The sequence below is a fragment of the Athene noctua genome, chromosome 4, assembly GCF_965140245.1.
Source record: "Athene noctua chromosome 4, bAthNoc1.hap1.1, whole genome shotgun sequence".
NCBI lineage: Eukaryota > Metazoa > Chordata > Aves > Strigiformes > Strigidae > Athene > Athene noctua.
In genome coordinates, this window is record NC_134040.1 from 20,182,034 (window position 1) to 20,203,319 (window position 21,286).

The 21,286-nt window shown below is 41.0% G+C and overlaps 1 protein-coding gene across 1 annotated transcript in view; it reads right to left on the minus strand.

Annotated features, from left to right (window-relative positions):
• PPARGC1A (PPARG coactivator 1 alpha) overlaps positions 1 to 21,286 on the minus strand; it is a 375,488-nt gene that overhangs the window by 219,458 nt on the left and 134,744 nt on the right. The window lies entirely within an intron of this gene.

A 21,286-nucleotide genomic window follows, 5' to 3' on the forward strand; every position in this document is an offset into this window, starting at 1 on the left:
CAGGAAATCAGGTAATATCCTGGCAGCAGAAAAACAACACAGGAAAGGTGACCAAACATTCACATCCATGTGACCTGACAAACTTCTTCCCATCTCCACATGATGATAAACAAGACCATGTCCATGTCAGTCAAACACAAATAACACGGCTCACGAGCGAGCACTGGTACCCCCCTGTTTCAGAGCCCCACTTCCAAGTGTGGAATACATCATGCTTTAGAGGTGTGGGAGAGGAAAAAAAAATCCTGCTCCTTGCAGGTGACTTGAGGGAGTCCTGACTCGCAAGACTACTATAATCACTTACCTTATGTGGGACTACTAAGGGTGATGGATGTGTTGAAAGCAGTGAAGGCATCCCAGTTCTGCCACAGTCTGCTAAGGAAAAAGCGTAGGAGGTGTCCTGAGCACAGAGCTGAAGGAAACCACACACCTGTACCTCACTGAGACTCCAATGAGTCATAGAAACTCTCCTACAGGTGAAAGCAACTTCTTCCAAAAAGTCATTCAATTTCATCTCAAAAAGCACACAGCAAGTCCTACCCTGCCCCTCATAGCAAACATAGCATTTAACTGCCCTCATCACTCACAATAAATGAGTGTTATCTCAAGGCTGAATTTGTCAAACTTCAAATTTCAGACACTGGATTTCTTTGTGCTTTTGCCAGCTAGACCAAAAAGCTTCCACCCCTGATTTCCAGCTATCATTACTTTCCAGTGCATGTTTCCCCATCCTTTTTCCAGCTATACACAAGCTGTTCCTCATCCTTACTTGGAGATCAATTAGTGTGCACAAACTTCAAATTTATACACGGCTCACCCTGAAGATACCAGGAGCTTTGCACAGTCAAGGACTGCAAGTCCAGATGTGACTTAGATGAGGCTGAAGGTGATTTGCAGAGCAAAATCCAGGGGACAACTACCACTGACTTCTAAAGGGCCAGGATTTGTCCAGGACAGTAGTTTTAATAGAAAACTCTCAAGAATGGGAATTTCAACCTGTGCCTTGGCAAATTTTCTCTTAAAATTCCTTTGATGTTTCACATGGAGAAGTTAGCCACCACATCCCTTCCTGATGGAGCTGCAAAGACATGCAGCTACAAGGGACTGTCCCAGAAGCAGCAGCACCTCAGTGATGTGCAAAGGATCTCTCCCTGGACAGCTTACAAGGCATGCTGGTATCAGAGAGAAGAAATGTTAGCTTGGAGGTAAAAAAACCTGCAGCGATGCTCTTGGAAAGGAAACTGCAATAATGTTAACAAGATATCTGTGAACATTACAACAAAATATAGAAGAGCAAAATGTAATTTTTTTCCTTGGAAAGACAAGTGTTAACAGGTTTCCTGCCCCATTAACAAAGAAAAAAGCCTACAGGTTGTTAGTATTTGCACAGTAACCTTCAGAAATCTTCCCAAAGAACAGGAGATTAGCACCACTCGCACACGCATTGCTCCGCTGTAACACAGCAGCACCTTATGTACTCGTCTATGAAATTACAGCACTCTATGTACACAATCGATGCGTAAGTGCAGCTCTTTTTCAAGGGCAGTAAAACCTGAGAGTTGCACAACCAGCAAAGTGAGAAACACAGCAATGTAAAAACATCCAAAAACATCACGTTGCTTTTTAAGAATTAGTGGTTTATAGTATAAATTTACTGATGCTTAGAACTGTTTTGAACTAATAAAATATTTCTTTAAGTGATGCATATTTTTTAAACATCTTTTCTCAGGGTAGTTAAAAGCATCCTGTAAGGAAAGATGCTCTCTGGAGCAAAATCAATCACCTCATTTAATGCAATCATCAAGGAATATCTTAATTATTATGAACCATACAGAGCAGATTATATTTTAACATTCATAAATGCTACATTTCTTTGCTGGACCACTACTAAAAAGTTCAAGCAACAAATGAGACCATTTTAAAAGGAGCAGAAATAAAAATTGAAAATATTGCATATTTTTATTTTATTCTTGTTGTTAAATTTATCTTTAACAAAATAAAGAAATCACTTCTAACAATCTTACGTTCAGACCATCCTAAAACTGCATCTGCAGAGAAAGCTATTCTTGCAGCACAATTCTTCTGCTGATTTTCTCACATAAATCATTTGTTACATCCTCAATCTGGCATCAAAGACTAGTGGCAGATACGTCCTGGAGATGCCCCTCTCTCTCCTTCCCCAATGACATAGTGCCTAAACAGTTGGCTTATCATGAACAGCTGTCTCATAGATAGTTAAAGGCATGTGAAGTTAACACTATTACAAAAAAACTAAGCCCTCTTGACATGCTGTGATTCTGCAAGAATAAAGGCTTTTTACTATTTTATGTCTGTTAGCCAGAGAAGTCCACCATAGCTTGTGTAAATTAAAAAACCCCAAACAAACCACACAATACATGAAACAAAAATTCCCTCAATTTCAACAAATTTGGTTTCCACTGTTCCCTAAAGGCGTTTTTCTCACTGAGTAGTAAAACTTGCCCTTATGACAGGAGAACGGTCCACTTCCTATTTGGGGAGAGAGAGTTCGTTCAGGCAGATTTGGGGCTGCAGCAAAATCAGATCCAAATGAAATGCTAACTTGGTAGAGCAGCAGCTCAGGAATGTATATGAGTGGCTCTGCCCATCATTTTCTTTTTCATCTTCTGCAGCTGCTTGTGTGTTCTGCCCCAAGATGAGAGTAGGAACCCCAAATTCAGAGGGTGAGACAGGACTCATTTGGCATTTTTCCCCTTTTCTCACTCCTTCTGTTGGGGGGAGGGGGGGAAAGCAAGTTAATATGAGAGTGAGTTCTACTTTTGTAGCCAAATTCAGAATTCATATTTGTCTCCGGAGCTTGATTCAAGAGGAAGTATCTTGAAGCAAGAAGCCTCTAGTGTACAAGCATTTTAAAAGATGTGCTCAGTGGTTTTATATTTTTTATTGCTGCCTTAGAAGAAACTCCTGCCAAGATATCACACTTTTTAAGAAAATGCAATAGCTTCCCTTAGTAACTCTCACTCCACTGACATCTTCTGCTCTCATATCCAACCTTATCCTCCCAAAACAGAAAATACAATAGGAGCACGTAAGACATTCCTTAAATAACAAAGCTCATAAGCAATTCACAGTGCAAGTCCCATAGGGAAAAATCCAGGTGGCACAAACATGGGCATAAGTCATACATTTTGGGCATCACATACATTGTGGACAGGCAAGTGCACAAGAACGCACCACACCCACTACATGAACTTGCACCATCCTGCTCCTTGCTGCACTTTCAGACACTGTCTGAAGACACAGTATGTAAACCTCACTCTCAGGAGATGATCTAAGAAGCATCAGCATCACTCCTGATTCGCACCTGTGACCTGACCCATTACAGCCCAATTCTTCCCATGTCTCCATTTGTTGTTCACCTTTGCCTGCTGTAATACAGCCCATCTTCTTTACGTAGCAAAGAGCAGAATCCTATCTTGTTACCTTGCAGTAAGGCCCCCCCATTCACCCTTACCACTGTGTAAGTAACGGTCAATAACAAATCCACCAATGATGAGGATGGTACTGCCAATGCGCTATACCTCTAACCAGAACCCTGGAAAAATAAACTTATAATCCCTTCAGTCCTTTTTACATGACTGAGCCACCTTCCTGGTGAGCAAATAAAGATCAAAAGTGTTCAAGTTCTGCAGGGGTGTGCACCAGGAGAAATAAATATGTTGCTACCAGAGAAACTCTGCCCCTGACTGAATACTGGAGCACTATTAGGCACATTGCTAGCACCCATGATAAATACAGTGCTCTAAATTTAAAAGACCCATCTAAAATATTCCTAGGCACAGTGAACATTTAACAAGTTTATACCAAATAGCGTAAAAGAAACAGACCAATTTGGTTTTCAAACACCCAGCACTGATACTATTGACATTTAGCTCCCCCCATCCCCCTCCAGCCTTAACCTTATCTTCTTTGTCCTTGTCTCTCCCATTATTCTTCCTTTCTTTGTTTACTTGCTCTTAGATTTTTGTCCTGTCATTTACACAGTAACATTATTTTAACGAGTACATTTGAACAGGAACTACAATTACTACATCATCCATTTTTGCTTAGCCTTTATAAAGAAAGGGAGAGGAAGGAAAAGATTAAACCAAATGCAATAGTTTCGAGTTCTTTGCAAAGTGCCACTGCATCTCAAGTTAAGCCTGCTCTGCAGTGAACATGTAAAATATACTCAGTGCCGTATAAGTAATGACATATCAATTAACTGTGTCACAAGGTCTAAAAATATGCAAATTACTGTACTTCAATTAGAAAAATCTACATCCTTGGAGAATATTGTAAATCAGGAAATTTGGGAGACATTAAGAGTAATCAGTGAAGGAAAGCATGCACTTTTCCCCGTATCCTATTTTTATACATACATAATGAAATAATTATAGCTACACTGTATTTATGCCTCTGCAAAAATATTAAAATCTTAAGATCTTTACAATGATAAATTTAATCCACGTTACGTTTGCAGACAACATTAATTATATGAAAAAGAAATCTATTATTATTCAATATAACTAAGTTGAAACTAATTTGGACATGTAAATTAGACATACCACTTTTCCATAGCACCAGTATATTAGAAAACACAAATTCAGGAGAGATATATAGGTTAATTAAAGAGGTTGCGTATGTGAAAAAGGCAAGTATGTTTCATTTGATTCTATAACCAAAAATATATATTGACAAAAAAAGTATATAAGCATTCTGAGAAAAAGTAAGATTTTTATGTTTTAACAGCAGCTCTTCAATGATTATTTTTCCGCTAGGAATTCTGTATCATACCCGAAACCTATCAGTGCAGGACGCACACCTGCAAATGTGTATGGCAGTGTCAGTTTTCAAAGACTAGGTCATTCACCACTGTAGCAGCCGTGGCGATATCTTTTGTTTGAAATTCAATTTGCATCTGTTTCAGCGATGCCATAAGAATGCGTATAAGGAGCAGGCACATGACTTGGATCTGCAGTGGCTCCATTCCCCACAAGCTACTGTAGTCTTCAAAGGACTGTACAGTCCAGCAGAAGACACTTCCCAGTACTGCTCCTGAAGAGGAGGAAAGGGCTGCCCTTGCCTACTCTGGGTTTCTACATGCTGGAAAGCCTATTCAGAAGCATGCTGATTGTCTCTTGTTCACCAGAGAGTTTCTTAATCTCCTGAAAGTGCTGCTGATAACTATCAGGTGATCAGGGTCCTCCGAGGCATCCAGTGTCTTTTGGGACAATGCTCAACTCCACCATGTCTGGGTGACCTCCCCAAGAAGCCACCATGGCTTGTTCACCAGCTGGCAGGTGTTAGAAAAGCAGGCTGGGAGTCCACAGGAGACGGCTGGGACACATGTGGAAGGTGCAGGTAGCCAAGCACATGGGTCTCTGCAGCCACAAGCATACAGGGAACACACACAAAGGCAGCCAAAGTCACACATGTACAAACTGCAGAGGTGAAGCAGTCTAATATTCCATCATTAAAAGTGCAATTTTTTTAAATACCGTAATTATGGTCTTGTCCCTGCATTTATCTGAGGAATCAGGGGCACCCAGTGGCCAGTGCAATTAATCACAGGTAACCGGGAAGGATCAGCGGCATGAAAGAAATAAAACCAGGACTAAATCCTCTAAGCACCTTTGACTTGGGAGCTGATGCCACCAAACCCTGGCAAAAGGTGGTCAGAGTACTGCAGAAGGGGTTTCCCTACCAGTTTGTAAACATCAGAAGACTACAAAGCTCTAGAAGGCTCAAGACCATGTGGGCTTATTCCTGGGGTTCTCTACAAGTTACTCAGGACTCAATCCCACCCTGAAGATGATGTCCAGTTTCTCCATTGACTTCAGGTATAGCAGGGACCAGTCGCTCCATGGAGCCCATCTTAAACAGCTGTCATTGATCTATGCACACTGCCACTATTAAAATAATATCATACACATGCATCTGTCTAACTGGATCAGACTCCTCCATTTAATAAAATCAGGGCTATACATGGATTTTTAAAATGTAGATAGGCCAATTTTACTTAAGAGAAGGAGATTTCCGATAAACATGCAAATAGGAATTTAAACAGCAATTTAAAAACCACGAATTCAATTCTCATTACTTATGCAAACTATCATGGTCTTGTCATGCTTTATTTCTCTGCCTTATCATTTTATCTATGGTACTTCCCCTCTGTCGCTGTATTTTCTTTTTTTCCTGTCATCTGCATTTTCTGGACGTGTTTTTAATGTCCTTACCTCCATATTTTAACCTTTCAGGTAATACAGGATTTACAGCAGCAGGCAGGGAACAGGCATACACATGTAACTAAAAGAACCTCCTGTAATTCCTAGTATATAATTGCAGGGAACAGAAAACTTAAAGATATTATCAGACAAGTAGTTTGTCATATGACCCTTAGGGCATTTACAACCTAATTTGCTACAAGGAAAAAACAGACAGATAGATTTATAATTGGATGCATACATCTTAAAACTTTTAAAAGCTAGTAGTGATTGTTTGTAATTAATAGTTACCTCTCCTTTAAAAGAAAGACTTGTTTTATTTAGTTCAATCTGTTTTAAGACTTACTTGCCATATTTCTGTTTGTCATTATAGTTGAGGAAAATACTAGAATATCCATCCTTCCCGAACTGTAGGACAGCTATCAGATAAAGATCAGAACAAATTCTAAAAAAAACCCTCACGAGTTATGATTAAGTCTATGTAAAAAGAGGACAGGCAAGGGGAAAAAATATGAGGAAGAAAAAAACATAATCACCATCTACTATTCCTAGGGGGGAAAAAGGGGGGGAAAAAAAAAAGAGCACAACAAATGAGAGACACAGAAGTATATGCTGTAAATATAGCATACATTTTATTACCACCTATGTGCTGCTACATCCCAAGACCTTGCAATTTAGTTGCCTATTATTTGCCTTTAAACATTAGCAAAAGAGATCTACCATTTTTGAAAGGTAATTATACTGTAATGCAGATGGCAGTAAAACAATTACACAAGATAAGCCCTTCCAATGATCTTTACAAAGCAAACCAAGAGTAGTACTGAATCATAAAAGACCCAACGTGGAGAAGGCTGCATTGCAGCACTACCGCTCTGCTACGAGTTCCCCTGCAAAAGTGGCAGAGCAATATTGCAAATAGCGTAAGAAGCAGACACAGTGAAGGTTAAGCACTCCATAAGTTTAAAGGATTCTTAATCCCAGACTAATCCTTTACAGTCTCTATTTGGTGTAGATCCCAAAATACACCAAGCACTACAGAAACGCTTGTTTGGGGTTTTTTTCCTCCCATATAGAGTTTAACTTTTACACCTTCCTGTTATCCATTGGCACACTGTCTTTTTAACAGGATTTTTCCTGCCTCCTGAAAGTTGTTGAGACACGGTGAATGCAACTGCTGAGGAATCATTAATTACTATTAATAGACAGCTTTGGAGATGAAATGAACTATAACAAGTAGTTTGTTCAACTGTCACGTCAACGCACTCGGTATTTTTATGACTTGTTAGTGACTCAGTGGAGACTTGAGATGGCAAAAGGTGCCTCGTCAACCCACGCTGATTGAGATTGCCAGTTCCAAACAGATCGTTCCTGTTTTAAACCTTGACCAGCCATCCAACAAATCAGGGCACTCACCGGTGATACATTAGGAAAGGAGCTAGTATCAGACATGCAGGGAAAAGAGGACATGCAGGAGATAGGATCTCATCTTTGCTATTTTCCAGTGCATAAAATAACAGCCTGTCATCTACCTTTTGCAGGTCATTTTTATCGTTGCAGGCCAAAATGAAATTTGACCTCCATTTTCCAGCTAGTCTGGAAATGATAAATTTAATGCAGACAGTGTAAATGAATGGTAGGCTACTACAGACAAGTCGAATTGGTGAAAATTATAAGTGGTTAAGTTTTTGCCCCTACATTTTTCATTCTATTTTTCCCCTGCAGTTTTTTGTCATCCTCTTCCTGTATTTTTCTTCCTTTTTCACTGTGGTCTGACCCCTTTTTCACCTGGAAGGATAACATTTACTGCAGCTATGCCCTGGTCACTGCAAGCACTCTTCTCCTGGATAATTAAGAGTGCAGGGCAGCAGGGTACCAATTCTGCAAACTTGCCCAAAGGCGTAGCAAGTGACAGTAAGCCAGGGTAAAGCAAGTGGCTACTTATGTAGGGCTTTATAGCACCACCCTTGTATTATTCCCATATTCCCCAAGGAAAAACACGAAAACAAAATGTATGCAAAGTTATGCCCACCAATGACAATCACGTAAGCCCACACCTGTCTTCACTCACACGCAGCATCAAGGCTTGAGCTATAACCTCTTCAGAGCAATCTGCTTTCCATTACAGGTTAGTAGAGAAAAGGTCCCTGGCCAGAATCTGGCTACAACCACAGCTAGAAAATAAAAACTTCATCAGTTTGCAATAAATCGTTTTAAATCTTGACTAGCCTTCCAACAAAGGCAGTTCCTCTTTGGCAGCAGAGAGCGAGCCTTTAGGCTGACAGTCCTCTTCCATAAATAGCTTTGATGAAAGAAAGAAAGAAATGAAGACTAATGGTGGACCTGGTGGACCACTCCACCTGGCTGCAGTTTCCATGCACAGTCAGCTGTCCTAGAGAGTCTTACAGTTATCTTGGATATCTCTCTCGATGCTATTTGAAAATAGTGACTTACTGCCAATGTAAATCTGATACTCCCTTGTTTAAGAAAATGTGGTTTTATTATTAAAGCAAGATGCCTCACTGGAGAAAATTTAGTACCACAGAGAACAGCAATGGATATATTTCATTATTATTATTGTATACAGGGTGCACTGGTTGTAAGAGGAACATCTGTGCTCCTAATTTTATTATAACTTCCAGTATTTACGATATCCAGTGAGGCAAGCAGCATACACCATGTGTGCATCTGAAAGATGGGGACAAGAATGGATACATGACAAACTCCTGAAACCCAGATGAAACTCCACACAGCTCCATCTACTCCTCTGCAGCAGAGAAGGAGCAGCTACATACAATGGGGCCATAAAAAAACCCAGTGGAAACCACTGCTGAACTCACTGGGCCAGAGACCTTGCATTTCCAATGGTCTCCCCCTCTGGAATTCACTCTTAGCAAGGAGATGAGGTTGAGCACAAATACTAAAACTATCAGACTGCAATTGAAAGCTGGCAGTGGATCTTCTACATTACTAAATGCTGAACAGTGGAATAGCCCCAGGAGTGTAATCCTGAATTAAACTACACGAATTCAAGTACCCATAAGCAAAAGATGTATAACTGAAGCAGAGGGAATTAGAACTAGTTCCTTCTCTTGAAGGAACCAGATGCTTTACAGGCATACTGTAGTACCTCTCTACCACGGTGACAGATGCCTTAGTGATTCCTATAATTGGTGATGATGACGGTGATAAAGGTATGCTACTTTTATCCCACTGGACTGACAAACATTATCTTTGAATCTCAAAATCTGGAAAAAAAGAGAAAGCTGGATATCAGTTCTGTGACAAGCAGACATATCAAGGGAAAAGTCTGACCTGCCATCCATGGAAAAAGAACAACATTAAAAATTCCTTTCCTGCTACTGCAGAGAAATGAAGAGTTATGCTTGGAGGGAGGAAAAAAACCCTGTAAATACCGTTTTAACAAGTCCTTGCGGTTGGTCTATTCCTTCATGCGCTGTCGCAGCAATGTATCATACAGCTGTTTACACACCCATTGATCTGAAGTAATTTCTCTCCTCTCACACCCCAAAGGAGGCAAGACGGGTCAGAAAATTTTACATCGTAGACAGCAGTTAGAAAACTTTTTCCCATGAGTACACATATTGCCCTCTGTTTATTTTCCAACAAATCCCACAGCCTGTGTGCTTCCCAGGCACGCTTCTGGCTCCCATCTAACACTCCTTGTCCAAAAATGCCCAGGAGCTGGGGTGGATGGAGATGAGGGGAATGGATGGCAGACTGGGCAGGCTCCTAGCCAAATCACAGAATCATCTAGGTTGGAAAAGACCCTGAAGATCATCTAGTGCAACCAAATCCTTGCAGCATCTCCTTTTGCCACTGTCAGAAGCAGACTACCGAGTTAGGCAGCCCACAAATCTCACCTTGTAGAGTATCTCTTGCGCTCCCATGTAGAGTGCAAACCTCTCCATGGAAACTCCCACTGGGTCTTCTAACCCAAACACTACACTCACGGCAACAACCTTACAGTCACATATTCCAGCCTACAACCTAATCTTCAAAATGTAATTGTTTGCTAAAGAGATCTTACATGGCAATCATTCAGATAAAATACCAACCTGTTTTGCCAATTATTAGGCCTAGCATAAAGGACACAGGCAGCATAAAGATGAACCAATAACCAAATTGTATTTGATACAAAAGGGTCAGTACATGGGTGAGCGCTGGGGGTACAAACAAGTCAGATTATACATAATCGACATCAATCCCACTGACTCCAACAACGACATCACACGACCAACAATGGGTGGAATAAATGGTGAAATGCAGTCTCCCATAGAAGGGACAGGAGGCAACCAAGTCAACAAGCCAAACACATAAGACCAAGGAAGCCACATACTGAATCTCTACACAAAAGCCAGACCTGACTTGAGCTCAGTCCCAGGGAAGCGGGAGGTCCTTCCCCAACAGGGAACTCTGCACAGGGCATCCACCTCACAGACAGACACTGCCCCTGCCTGCAAGGGGTCCCAGCTTTCATCCCCAAGTGGGACACCTGACCTTGGTTTACTTAATGTGGGACCCCTGGGGCTCATTTACCCAATGGCTCTCCCTGCAAGGCCGCCGCACCCTGGAGGGACGCTTAAAGGCAAACTCACCCCCCCTTTGTGAAGGGCTGTGGGAATCACCCATATGTCAACCTTAATTTGGGGCTTGGGGTTGAAACCCCAGCATTTCACAACCACAGAAAAAAATAGAGCCATATTAAAACAGAACATGAACTGAGCAAGTGGAGTAAACCCCACCTAGGTAAAGGTATCAGGACTGCTGGAAAGAAGGAGGAGAGCATCCAGCCAAAGACCAGGGCCAAGCCCTTGTCTGCTGCTACGCTGACACCTCTGTGGTGACGTCTGCTGGGTTACCCCTGCTGCAGTGAGACAGCTATTCTGACAGCAAGTGCTGATTCCTTTGGAAATAAAAAAGGAAAGCACACCATACACTGGAAAAGAAAGGGGAGCGTGAAGAAATTAAGAGGCCATGTATAGGAAAACAGACAAGTGAATCTCTAATAAAGTTGGGTGTCTCAAACTGGGCTCTGACCATGCTTTTGCTGCCCACAGTGGTCCCATGATGCTGAGGATGAAGCAGGAACAAGGTCCCCCCCGAGGCACATGGGGTCTTGCCCTGCGTCTACGAGTTGAACAAGCCCCGATGAGCATGGCCATGCAGCTGAAGGCAGCGGCGCGACGGCAGCCGTGCTGCCAGAGCTCTGCTTTTGCTGGTGTTGCTTATTCTGCAGGGGAAGGGTAGGGGCTGCTGCAAAGAGCTATCTTGTCAAAACGCACAATTTTGCCAGGACAAGCTATTTCCAGCAGCCCACCCAGGACTGCTTTGCAGTTGCAGTGCGTGGGTATAGCTGCATCAGCAGCCTCCTCCTAATGGAGACAGAGCTCCAAGACTGCTTTCCACACAGAAAAGGGTGAAACAGAGGGGCAGCCAGCTTGCTGCTTGACCTCCTCCTACTCCTGGACCTAGTAATGCAAGGGAGCCAGCTTCCCAGTCACTTTCTGATGTTTCTGGCAAAAACAGGTCATACTAAGAGAGGCCATATGGCTGCGCAAACATATGATTCAGGATTTCCGGCATTGCCTGGCACAGAGAGAGAGAGAGAGCAAAAAGTGTCTGTACATTTAATTCATCTGTGGAACTAGATGGTGCAGGATATTGCTTGGGGAAAAAAATTTTATTAAGATGAAGAACTGATGTGTTTCAATGCAGATTGATTTGAGGAGAATCACAGAGGGCACCACAAAATTGCAAGGAGTTGTTTTGCAGCTAAAAGGAAGAAGTGGAGAATTACAAAGCAGCTGGTCTTGACCGTCGCCGGTGAAAATCTACCATCACTGAGAAGGCAAGAGTCTGTTCCACTGTAACTGTTCCCATTTGCCTACATCTTTTGAGTTCTTTTTTTAAAAATGCATTCTAGATATGTGCTGTACGGCAAGCTTTACTAATAGCAGCTCCACAGATCTAAAAAGCTACATTCGACAGGTGGAAGCACAGTATGTCCAACACCCTTCTCCATGCAGCCTCACCCCTGTCATCTGCCTTATACAGTCCTACAGTCCAACTGCAACAAACCACATGAAGATAAAATTAGCCATGATCTCCATATTGTATGATCCATCAGAAGTCTGCTATCATCACAGAACAGCTGGAACAATTTGTGGCTAAGCACTTCAGCAACAGACTACAGCCTTGCTTATATCAGGATTTTCCAAATACAGACTAGATCAAAACCTCCTGATCCGGATATTAAAAAAATATTTCTGAACAGAGAGGTTGCAAATTTAGCTTCCTGCACCCATAAAAAGAAGTAAATAGATACTTTATTTCATGTGCCTTAACTTCTATGGTCTTTATGGAGAATTTTTCTCAGAGAGACATGTTCATCTACAGAAAAATTAGTATGTTGAGATACAAATGGAAAGAAGGGCAGGCACACACCTCCCTTCAAATTTTTATGAATCTAATGATAACTACTGAAATTTCAGACAAAGACAGTAACACCCACACAGATACTAATACCACACTTATAAATTTCAAGTCTTTCTTGTATAACAAAAAATAGCAAGTTTCCACCTGACAGTATTTTGCAGCTAACAAAAGGCACCAGCTGAAGCACTGCAACACATGGCCCCGGCAGCAGTGAGCTGTTCTCTTTCTGGGTCTGAAAAGCATCGCCCTCAAGAAGCCATGGCACCGGGGCTTCTGCTCACCTCCTGGACAGACCCCATGGATGTTTGCTGTCTTGAACTGGCAAGTATTAAAAAAGATTTACAGGGTCCAACAAAATCCATGGGAGATTTTGAGGTTGGCTCCTAGAATGGTGCTAGGACAACTTTACAAGTATAAAATCAAGTAAGATAAAGACTCAGATAGATACAGCAGGAAACAAGAGACTGATCCTGCTGGGGGCTAAGTGCCCTCTAAACTTAACAACTTCCAGAGGATTGGCACATTGCGAGAAGGGCATCACTTCACAAGATCAACCTCCTAGGCAGGATTTGTGGGTGCTACTATTCTTGGCTCTTTCATGGCTTCATGTGTAATTTTGTGCAAGTACGTTAACCTTGTTGTGGCTGAATTCACCCTCTGTGCTTTTCCCTCCCTCCCCCACAAAGAGCTTTCTGATCCTTGGAAAAGTCAATATGGATTGTGAGACAGCTCCTTATAATTGCACAAAAAATGGAGGGCACGATTCTGCCACCCTTCCTTATTCAAGCGTCCCCAGTGTTTTCAGCTGTGTTAGTAAGTACTACTGGCCATGAATAAATGCTACAAGGTAGGACCTTTAGCAGAGGGAAAAAGGATACTAAATGTCAATGCTAGAAATTTCCTACATCTTAAAGAAGCAAGAAATATTTTAAAATTGAACTATACATTGAGTAAAACAATTCTTTAAAAAATCTAAAAGTCACATTCCCATTAAAATACTGGATCACACACACAAAAATCGCTCTGTTAAAAAGAACTCTCTTCAGGCTATAAAATCAAGCCTCTAACATTAAGCAATGAAAGTCTTATGGTTGCTGATGCCAACTTAATTTGGTATCCTTTGCATATACATTATCATACAGTCTAATTTTTTTAGCATTTTTTTAAGTGCAGCTCTCCTTCACAACAGAGGATGGATAGTGTTAAATTAATAAAGCAACTATTCAATATTTTGTCTTATCATTGTTCAGGGTACGGCCTTATGGCTTGTTTCCTGCTAACTATTCAAATAGTGCTCTGAAGACAAAATTATTAATTTCCTTATGGGCTTTTCTATCACACTCATCACTAAAATGAGTGAGGGCTTCACAGACACCTCACTAATCTTCACCAAATCCCTGCAAGTTGAGGGAACTATTATTCTGTTTTATACATGGGGAGCTTAGGCAGATAAATTAAAGCCAAAAGTACCCACTAATTTAGGAAAGCCTTCCTTAAGATGTCCAGGCCATGATTTTTCAGAGTCTTTAACATTATGCAGTGCTTTGTATCTTCAAAGAGTGAGTCTCACTGATTTCAGTCACAGCTATGCTCTTCTGCAAAACAGGCCCTAGGGCCTCCAGAAAAATGTGGAACATGCAATTAGCGATCGTCTTTAAAAAGTCTGATTTAAGGGGCTTAGTGTCATGGAGAAATCTGTGACAGAAGGAGAGACAGAGCTCAATTTCAGGGGCCCAGTAACTAACCAGAAGGCTGCCCAGCTCCCTACCACTGCTGCCATTCACCACTTCCAATGGACAACGTAGTCTTGTTGACAATAATCTCTGCTTGTCCCCCTAACATCATGGGTGTAAGACTATTACAGTGTGTAAGGGGCAAATTAGTACTGCATGAATAACCTCAATTCCCCTATTAATAATTAAAAGGCTTATTGTTTTGTAGCAATTCTTACAAGCATTTTCCTTTATTTATTTTTTTTTTTAAAGCAGAAAACACAAGAACTGCAGCATAGTGTTAGGGGGCTATCCTCTCACTTATTCAACAAGTATATTAAGTGTTAAGTTATAACATGTAGACTTCTGCAGCTTTTAGCGTAACTGACAGCAATAATACCTTATTCTCACTGATGTGGACAAACACTTGAAAATGGATGACAAATACTCATACCAGGAAAATTTAAAGGTACTTGGGAACAATGGAAGACAGATGAGTATGACCTTCCCAGTTTACATTCTTTAAGATTCTCAAAGCAATCCCAGCCTCCTTCTAGAACTATCCACCTTCTTTGTCCTCATTCTCCAGCCCCCAATCTTTATGCACCCTGTTATCCATCTTTTCCCTTCTCCATTTCCAAACTCATCTGTTCTACCTGACCAGACCCTGTTATGTCCTCCCAAGCCACTGTGGGATCTCTCTCCTCTGCCTCTTTTAACACTTACCCCAGTTGCAGAATCTCCCCATTCCAGTCTCTCACACATCTTTTTAACATGTTCACAGAATCTTCCCCCCTTGCATCAGGCCCTCATCCAAATGATCTCTTCCCCTTCTCCAGTTTCGTTTTTTTTTCCAGCTATTTCCAGTGTCGCCAGTCCCTCATGTTCCTTGTAGAGAAAAAGTAGTTCCCCATTCATCTGCACAACTCTACTGGGCTCTCAATTCCCATTTCACATGTAAATCTTTCTTTTGGTTTCCCTTTTCTTGGACAACAGTCCCAACTATTTGTCTTACCCCTCCACTTTTTTTTAGGCTCTTGATCAAGTCAGTCCCATCATCATTCTCCAACTCCCTATTACATTTCTCTCTCTTGCATTCCAGTCCTATTCTGCCAAAGTCCCCAGCCAACTATCCCATCTTCCCATCTCTTCCTCCACCCATTTACTGAGGTCTAGCTTTTCCCTCTTTTGCACTTCCATCAGTTTTATTTTCTGCACTACCTCATTACATAGCCAACTTACTTCTCAGCTCTGAAACCTGTGGCCAGCCAGGCTTGGTGCAGCCCCAATACATAAGGTACTCACTTTTCCTCCACCAGCTACTCATTTACAACTCTTCATACAGACACTGTGGCTTCTACCAAACCCAAGCACAGGCAGAGAGACTCAGCTGTAACATAAAAAAACCTAATAAAATCTTTAAAGGACACATTCCAGTCTTTTTCTCCTTTAAGATTCAGAAACTGCTCAAAAACGAGGCTTGTTTTCATAAGCGCAAAAGGAGCATCCTTGACAAAGGAGACTACCTCCCTGCCAGTTATCAAACCACTGCTCCAAAGCACAAGCTGTTCAAGAAGTCTGAAGTGTTCCTTAAAAAGAGCAGAACAGCATGTTCATTTTCAGAAAGTTGCTAACTTTATATGGTACTTGCAAAGAAATTCTGCTAGAAAGTTTTTTGGCAAAATGGTTGACGTTTTAAGCAGTGGAAAAAGGGATCCTTTAGAAGGACATGCTACACATGTTAAAAACAACCTGTGTTGTCACCCTCCTGCCCTCCTTATAATAAATCCAATAACTTCTCATATCAACCAAGAGAAGCAAAGCTGGGAAAGAAGCCAGAGTTATACTTTGATGCATATTGAGGAGAGTACTCCAGGGTCAGGAGACCTTATTGGACAAAGTCCTCTTTCTCTCATTTTTGTGAAGATGCCCCAAACGTCAGCAATGCTACTTCTGCTCATTTTACCTACAGACACAGGATGGCAGGCAGCAGCATTTGCTGTTTTGACTGAGGCAATTAACTAATATTCAGGATATGACTGAAGTTTCCACTCAAAAATATACTGCTTGGGGAAATCAGGTACAGCTTGAAGGTAAAAGGGTAGTGTACGAGATACTCCCTAATAATAATGAACAAGAATGAAACATTTTCTTACTTCTGTAGCCCGAGACCTTCCTTTGGGCCTTCAAACGTACTTAAAAAGTGTTTTGCTTCTGTGGGTTGGGGTTTTTTAAGCTTCCCCTCAGAATTACGTCTCAAATGCTATTCCAGCTGCCCTACCTTTTCACCACTGTCTTTTGTTAATGCCTGAGCTGCTTATGCTCATGTTGACTTGTGCACTTGTGAGCACACACAGGTGGACATGTTTCTGTCATGCCAGACCAGCAAAACAACACACAGCCAGTTCAACTTGCACTTGACTGCAAAACACTATGTATTTTTAAGGAGGTTCTGACTAATGACTATGCTGAAAGGACCTTCTGAAAAATTTCTTTTCCTTGTCTGAAAAAAGGGGGCACCACACATGCCACCTCCCTCCAGGTTTCATGACAAGTCCAGGATAAAATAACATCAGTCTGGGCCCTTGTTCAGCTGTACAGAACCCAGGTATTTCCAACCAGGCAATAAGCAACATGACTTACCCAAAATCTCACAAGTTTCTTGTGTGATCCTCTACCCAAAAGATGCCTATGTTGTACATACATACAATTATACCATAGACATGTTGCTACATGCTTATTTTAGAGGCAGACACAGCAAAGAAATGTATTTCAGGGAAAAAAATGAATAAAATCTGTTTAGTAACTATTTCCAGTGTTTTTAAACAGTCTTTTTTTTTTTAAGGAAAACAAAAAAATTGCTCAGTTCTATTTAAAGATGTAGATGACAAATACATTAAATAAAGGAATTAAACTGTGTTTGGAACAGGCTCCCAGCCATTTGACTACGATGAACTGTCTTCAGATGCTGGCGGCACTCAGTCGGCCCCAGGCGGGAACCTCAACTTTGCTGCAACCTCCAGCCCCAGTGTATGTTGTTACTGCTTGTGTAACTCCGGCCTCCTTAAAACAAAAGCCATCAAGGGACAGAGGCACAGGAGGATCTGCAGTGACACTGTGGACTTTTTCTTGATCATCAGAAGCATAAAAAGGGTCACATTTTATCAGGTAGCCTGACAAAGTCAGAAGGTTAAGGGAAGAAGCAGGGAAGAGGGACAGTGCAGGTGCAGGCAGGTGTGTGAAATGGCGCCTGTTTGCTCTGAGCTTCCTTAACTTGGTATCTCATGGGGAATTTTGGTCTAAACAATTTAGTAAATTAAAAGTCCCTCTGTACCGAGTTAACCTGTGCTTCAGAGTATCTATGAGCAGGGTGGAGAAACTGCTGACATACAGCCTAGAAATTCCAGTTTAGTGGGTTTAACACCAAGAAAATACAAAATACAGACGTGGAGAGTTATGTGACTGAACATAAAAAGGAGCAGCTCACTAAGCACTGTAGCTATCTAGAAAACACACATAAAAATTCAGAGAAGAACCGAATGTGAAGCAATAGCACAATTTACTTACAATCTGGAATATCAGCAGGATTTTAGTTTGCTGTTTGTGGGTTGCTGGGGTATATGGTACATTACAGTAGAGCATCAGCACTAATTCTACATGGCAGCTCCTCAGAATACCATCTGCTTCCCCGGTAACTGTTAATATAGTTGTAATTATCTACTTCTAAGCACTTTATTGGGAATATCATTTGCAAATTAATCAACTACAGACCGGTAAAACAAATGACATGCTTGTCTGAAAACAACAGCATTATTTCAAATTATTTTCCTAAGGGTTGGGAAATAGCATCCACAGCCAAAGCTGGGAACAGGGCAAGGAAAGGTCTATGTTCAGCTTAAAAACATAGATTCTAGCTACATCCACCAAGGATTTGTGGCTATGTGAACAGATGACTGGTCTTCAGGAGCAGGAAACTTGCATGGTAAGATGCACCCCCATTTGTGAGTCCCCTTCTTATTGCTCCGTACAATCCAAGTTCCTGAAGGACTTTGCTCTCTCTGCCTTAGCATCTTGCTTTGATCCAGGCTACTCCAGCCTCTCTGCCCTTGATGTCTTCCCTTTCTACAGTACTTTTGCCACTTTTGCACAGCTCATACTCCTTACTCATGGCTTCTATTTCATTGCTTGCTTTCTTCAGTGAGGGATTCTTATCTCTGGGTACCCCACTGTAAGTTTACACAAGCCTGGACCAGACACCAACTTGTGATGTCCAATGTAAGATCTATGATACAAGGCCAGTGAAGGATTTATTCCTCTAAATCCCACTTAAATACTCAGCATGTTGCAAAACTGAACGCTGCCTAATCACTGTAAAACATTGGGTTGAGTTACACCTTCTGATAGAATGAAGCAGCCTTAATTATTTGAAAGATGGCTGTATGAGGAATGATGAGAGACCACACAAAAAAAAGCACTGTCCCCACTGAAGTTTCCAGTAAGCTATCAGAAAATGAATTTGGAGGACCACAAGAAGCAACCACGCTGCTCTCAGTTTACTCATGCAGATACTATAAATAGCCCTTCCATGATAATTGTGTTGAGTGAGAGATTTTTAAAATCACTTAACTTGTAATTCTTGAAATATTAGAAGCCTTGCAAAGTTAATACAATATTCTAGCTCAGTGAGCAAGCAATACATAAGGCATGTTTTCTGTAGCATCTGTTTGCAGTGTCCTTTGTTTGGCAGTAGGTCTAAGTGAAGCGCTGTCTAATGGCAGACAGTGGGGTAAGCTGATCGATAATCGTGGAGTGCCATTTCTACATTCATGGTTGAAAGCTCACAAATAAAAGCAAACAGGTTATCCTCAGATCACTGTATTCCAGCATCTCAGCACTTTTCTTATGCTTTTCCCATCAGTGCCTCTATCATCTATTAATGCAACGATCAAGGTTAAAAGCAAACAGAAAGTACATTGTTTGGGGAGAAAAATTAAATTAATTTCTTCAGTGTGTTAACTTCTGTGTATTACTTCGGTATGCGTAGAACCAGCTCCTCAAGCAAAAATCCTGCTTTTCAACTTCAGAAATATGGATCTGTTTTATGTTCTTTTGGCTGTATATTCAAGGACCCAGATGTAACTTTATTAAATAACATTTCCTAGTAATAAGAGTTTATGTTCTTAAAAAATTGAAGTCCTTGAACAGAAAACCACTCAAGAATCCAAGCGGCAGACAAACAACTCAGCTGGTAAAACTCAGTGACTAAAATAGTTTCTTTCTCATTGCTGTTCAAGTGAGCAACAGAGTTGTCAGCTATCATTAAGGCTGAACAGCTACTACTGGCTGCTACTTTTGTGCATGATGAAGCTTTTCTTAAGGGTTACAGATACTTAACTCCAACGGCAGACACTTCATCGTAACTATAATAAAATGGTATTCTACCTGTGCCAGTCCATTCATAATGAACTGGAACTTTGTGTATGATTCATCACCTCTGCTTTCGATATCATTAAACTTTATAAAATAGCCTTGAAAATTAGCATGAATCTCCATCCAAACTTTTTAAATTGTTGCAGTCTTTTACAGACATACTTATAAAATATGAGCATTTAATTTTCTTCATATAAGGGTATGTTCTTCCAACAAACACCTTTAAGACCAAACCTAATTGTCTCTTAACAAATCACGTAGCCTCTCTGTAGATAGCAGGTTTCTATGAATGTCAGCTAAAGCAAAATTTTTGTCAGAGCCATGAAAATATGGCTCAAGAGTCACCATCCACAAAGAACAGTAAAGATTTTTTTGTGTAGCAAAAAAGGGTATTTAGAGTATTAGAGTATGTGTTCATTATAGCATATAAAATGTGGCTGCTCTTGGGGACTGCATTGCACTCTATAGGATAAAACAGCAGTAAGTTAGATCTTCATTGTTTTCAAGGGCTTATGTCAGTAGACATCAATTAATATCTGGCCCATGAACTGTTTTTCACGCATTGATGAGACTGAAGCTGTAAGTTTTAAGCAGAGACTGCTAGATAATAACATTTGTAAGATAAAGACCTCTGTGCAGAAGTCTCACTCACAGCTTATGTCCCACTTACATACAAAATCTTCAGCTCATGACATGAGAATCAGCAACGTCAGTGATATCTGTATTTCTTGCATTAAGTATGTTTTTCCAACTATTGTGCACCACAACCTTGTATTCTCTCATCCTAAACGAACTTTACTGCTCATTACATCCTCCCTTACCCTCTACTTAGTGCTGCACTCGGGCATTAAGCAGCACTGCATGACAGGGACCAATTCTTGACCTTCTTTCTCTAACCCAGAGAGGCACAATAGTTAGGAAAACACACCCCTAGGGCGTCAAAATTTAATACCAACTTGGTGGTCCTTTTTCAGATGTATTTATTCATAGGAAGCGGGTCATCTCATAATCTAAATATGGTTCTCAAAGAACCCAGCTTTCCAAATTCTAATTAAAATTTTCAACCTAAAGAGGCAATGGAGAGAAAGGAAAAGGTGGACCCATTTTCTTATTATTTTTAAAGCATCACTAAAACTAAACAAGCACAAGAAATTGGAAGAAATGTGAGAACGCTGGAGATCTGACATCAACCCAACAGAGGAATTCAGAGCTAAGATAAATGCTCTAACCTTAATGCACCTTCACGGTGCCTAGTCATCTGCAGGGATCTTTGAACAATGAGTGCTTCTGCATATCAAGTGAACTGAAATACCTTGAGTGGATGCAATAAGGCAAATTAAAGCTGCAAAGGCAGCTTGAGCTCAGAGTGCTCAAGGGTTTGTTCACTGAACCTTTGTCTTCAGGATCCTTTGCTTGTGCAGGGTTAATTTTGCATGGGAATTT